Source organism: Nycticebus coucang, unplaced genomic scaffold (genome assembly GCF_027406575.1).
Source record: "Nycticebus coucang isolate mNycCou1 unplaced genomic scaffold, mNycCou1.pri scaffold_78, whole genome shotgun sequence".
Lineage (NCBI taxonomy): Eukaryota > Metazoa > Chordata > Mammalia > Primates > Lorisidae > Nycticebus > Nycticebus coucang.
Window position 1 is genome coordinate 78742 of NW_026515605.1, and position 5038 is coordinate 83779.

A 5038-nucleotide genomic window follows, 5' to 3' on the forward strand; every position below is an offset into this window, starting at 1 on the left:
ATGAAGCCAGAGCAGCAGAGTGGGGTGGCGGTGGGGGGAATGTCAGAGTTATTTCTGAGACAGAATTGAGAAAACTCCAGTGTGAGTAAGAAGGCGAGGGTGGCCTCCAGATGTGGCTGGGAAAACTGTGACTCATTAGCCAAGTCAGAGCAGAGGAGGTTTGGGAGTGGGTTTCAGGGAAGGGAGGATGGCGATTGTACTTATAAACATGTCAGACTTGATGTGTGGAGTGTGAGCATTGCTTGCCATCTGGGCGGCGGTGGCTCGTTAGCAGCTGAGAGCACAGCGCAGCAGCACAGACTGATCAGGCTGTACAGGGTCTACACATCACAGAGGAGGTCGGGCTCATCTCACTCCACCAAAACACTTTGCCTAGAATCCCGAATTCCTTATCTTGACTTCTCTGACTTTCTCCAGACAACAAAGAATAACAGAAACAGTATTTTGAATACTAATTGATGGGCTCCTCCTTCCTTCCAGCCATACTTACAAAATTCCTGAGGCCTTGTCATGACCTTTAGGCTGGAGAGCAAAGCTACCCACCCAACAATAAAACCCGGATTACAAACACCGGACCACTAATGTGGCACGCCATCACTCCCTGAGAGAAAGGTCCCTGCAGACAGGATAAAAGAAGCCATGTGCTGAGAAAAGAGAGAAGTGAAGGAGCCACACACAGGGGACAGGGCCTGCAGCCTCCAGTGATCAAGCAGCACATGTGGGCAGCACCAGGGCAGCACACAGATGTCATTACTCAACCAGCAACCCAGAGATTGTCCAGCAAGATAACTGTCCATCTCCTCTCTGATTTATCTTCTATAAGAAACACCCTGATACTCAACAACCCACGACACTCCAAACTCCTATGAATAAAACTAGGTTTATTCCATACCTACAGTTACCTCCACTGTAGGGGTGGTGGTAATGTGAAGGGAAACATTTCATAGCTGTCCATAGATGGAACCAGCTGAAAAATCTACCATGGAGATCAGACAGAAACTAGAAATTTCACAACTGTAATGCATTCTTCAGACACGTGCAGGAGAAATTTCCTTGGAGTGGAATTTAAACCATCCTGCTGACCAAGGCTAGCTATTGTTCAGACTCTTTCTTCCATTTAAATAGAGTGGTTTTCTTCTACCCTGCTTAAACCTAGGATGCTTGAAAATGTTCCATGATTTGGCTACATCAAGGCAATCTATTGATAGTGAAATTTTGTCAGATGCCAACGTCTTCTCTCCAGAGGCTTCCTGGAAGAAATGCTCTGCTCACGGGCTCCAATTAGACAGCCCCCTTTGATTTGTTTGTAACAGTCACAAGCAAAAATCCACTTCCTTTCTCTCTGTACAAGATTAATTTGTTTCCCCATCACTTCTGCTTCATTATTTCACATCTTCCAGGCTCAAGTCACCATTACAGATAAACTTTTTTTCCTCCGAATAAAGGAAATGAAATCAAATTGTATAAATAAATGGAGCTCTAATTTTTTTCTCCATATTTCTCACAGCTTTGCAGATGCCCCTTGTGATGTTGCTCTGTAATAAAGAAGCTTATGGGGGCAGGACTAAATTTTTACGAAACACATTAGCCAACGGCATCTCTCTCACACATTCTACTTGAGACTCAAAAAGGAAAAAAAAAAAAAAAAGTTCATCCATTCTAGGTTTTGCCTTTCCAATTAACCAAAATTTTAAAAAGGAATTTGAAAAAATCATATATACAGGATGATCCCAAATGCATGAAAAAGTGTAGGGAAGGAAATTGCCCATGCATTGATATGAATTGCCTCTGGAATGGAAACAATCTGGGAGGTGAAATTTTTTTTATTTCTTCTCATTTGTGCTTTTTTTGATACTTTCTAAATTTTCTAGACCGTGCTATCCTAGTCTTATAGTGAGAAAAAAAAAAGCAAATAGCAATCACAAAACCCCATGGCAGGGTCAAGTGGTCTGCCATCACCAGGTAGGGGCAACCACAGGGTAAGAGGATTCCATAGGATTTATAACCAGTTTCTTTTTTTTTTCTGAGACAGAGACTCACTATGTCACCCTTGGTACAGTGCTGCAGCGTCACAGCTCATAGCAACCTCTAACTCTTGGGTTTAAGTGATTCTCTCACCTCAGCCTCCTGAGTAGCGGGGGCACCTGGCTATTTTTTGTTGCAGTTTTCATTGTTGTTTAGTGGGCCCGGGCTGAGTTCTAACCCGCCAACCTCGGTATGTGTGGCCGATGCCCTACCCGCTGAGCCACGGGTTGCCACCCTCATAATGAGTTTCTATCATTTTGTAGAGCACGAAGTAAGAGAAATCTCAAGCCACACCAGTGCATCACTGGCGATACATATGTTGTGACATACCTGAGCCAAAGGGAAGAAATGGCTTAGCACCTGGAGGAAAAGTGGCAGGGAAGGAAGATCCAGAAACTGCCACGAGAAGGGGATAAATCTGTTTGTGCTAGGACTACGGAATTCCAGAAATCTAGAGGAGGAGGAGGACAGTGTTCTTTCATGTCAGACAGACAAGGAGGAGCCCAGACTCAGTGGAGAGTGAGAACAGGAACTCGCCGCAGCAGAACCACGGCAGCCTCGGGCTGTCGCAGACTCCGCAGTGATGGATCAGAGCAGCTGTGTGGTGCATGAAAGACACACACAGGGACAACATTGCAGGCCCTGCTGCCACCTGTTAGGTGCTGGGTGGAGTGTGGGTGGGATCGGAGGATGGCATGCTTGAGAGATAAGAACGATATTCTTTTTATACACTCAGAATGCCTCCACATGTTCCCATGCAGACTTTGTAGCATTTCAGTAAAGACACCTTAGGCCATCTATGGTTAGGGTTAGACACTGTAAGGAACACTTTAAACACTCCTGCTGCTTCCCACCTCTCCATCCGTGGGCCACACATGTCCTGTCACAGCCACAACATACAGATGCAATCACACACACACACACGACCTAAACACACACACGACAAACCTTGATGGGGGCAGCTGTAAAGGTGGCTTAGGAGAGTTAGTTTACCATTCTTTTAATTTCCGTCTATTCTTTGATAAAGATACTTTCTCAACCATATGCAAAAGCAGCTTCAACCCACCCTTTAATCTACCACACTGCCATCCTCGAGCCCCTGCTTTACGGAAATTCTGGTGTTTCCACTATGCTTTCGTATTGGCAACAGGGGGAGTCAAGCATTTGCAATTCTTATTTGGTTTTACTTCTTAAGCATGGCTTTTCTTTATCTTTTTATTTTTATTTATTTATTTATTTATTTTTATTTATTTTTTTTTTTTGAGACAGAGAGTCTCAAGCTGTCACCCTAGGTAGAGTGCTGTGGCGTCACAGCTCACAGCAACCTCAAACTCCTGGGCTTAATTAATTCTCTTGCCTTGGCCTCCTGAGTAGCTGGGACTACAGGTTCCCACCACAACGCTTGGCTATTTGTTGTTGTTGTTGTTGTTGCTATTGTCATTGCTGCTTTAGCTGGCCTGGGCTGGGATTGAACCTGCCGGCCTCAGTGCAGGTGGCTGGCGTTCTACCCACTGAGCCATGGATGCCACCAAGCATGGCTTTTCCAACATGTTTAATTAAGGCAGCCTGCACCATTGCTATGGCAGATAAGAATGATGTTTGCTATGCGTTTGTAACTGCCAGTTATAAAGTATCACGTGATTTCTACCCTAACATAGAAATTGTTACCATAATCCAGCTTCTTACCCAATGGGAAATATACTCCAGCAATAAAATACACAAGCATTTTGCACTATGGAGAACCCGCTCCATTTTGTGTGTGTATTTATTCGGATTAATGACACCTTAGTATGTCATTGCCACCCAGAACAATTCCCACTGACAATTTTTTTTCTCCTGAAATTCTCATGCACTTTGAAGAGTCACTCTTCAAATGTTTTGCTGTGTCATCGGAAGCTGTCCATACCACTAGTTCTGTCAGATCTCGTAACCAAGCAACTTTTGGCTGAGCATTGAAAACCTTCTTGTTGCCCAGTAGTGCCTAGAAACTGATTGTTTTTTCTCTACCCAGATTCATCCAGCTTCAGATCTAATCCTCCAGCTGTCGTGGGTGAATGGGGTCACACATTTTCCCAGAACACCATTGGACTAATCTGGGCAATCATACTCAATTAAGCTGTCTTTGAGAAACTTGACATTCTGGAAGGAATAGAAAGAGTTTGTTAAACAAAATGTTGCTCCTGACCCGAGAGAGCCAGGACAGCAGCCGAGATGCCCCTGTCAGGACCCCCAGTTACCTCATAGAGATGGGAATCCCAAGGATCAGAGTTAAGACCATCTGCCTTCTCTCAACCTGATTTTTTAAAAAATCCCAATTATACACAATTCTTTTAACAGGGGTCAGACTGCTGATTTTGACCTGTTCATAAATACAGTTCTAAAATATCTGATTTGAAACTCTCCAAAGGAGAATCTGAGCCAGTGGGGAACAGTGACATCAAAGGTAAGTGCTGACGTCTGAGTTTCCCCCACCCTGTGTCTGAAGCTCAGAGAAGAAACAGCCGTGCTGAACCCTCTCTATAGCTCCAACATCCACATGTGTGTCATGAGCTCCCTGTATGATGCTGACATGCTTTCCTGTCTCTCTGTAGCCTCATCTTAAAAAAAAAAAAAAAAAAAAAAGAGGCTGGAGTCATTTTTTGTCTTACTCAAGGTCTCCAAGACAAGGGTAACATCTGAACGGTGGGAGTCCCTACACTCTGGACTTCTAGATAATCAGCAACACTGTCTCTAATCAGAGAGCCTTTAATCTCCAGAAATTAAAGCTGGTTCTCTTTCACTTGCCAAACACACAAAATCACATATTCTGCCAATATACATAGATAAGAATTATGGACACACAGACCCTTCGGCTAAGAAAGTTAGCTTAGCATGGGATTTACAGAGTTAGTTATTAAGGCAGATTTTGAAGGCCATAATGATGAGATTGATCTTTATCATCATTTCTCATGACCCAGTTGGGGATAGAAGATTCCTTCTAAGACCCCATCTTCACTATTTGCACTCTTCACAC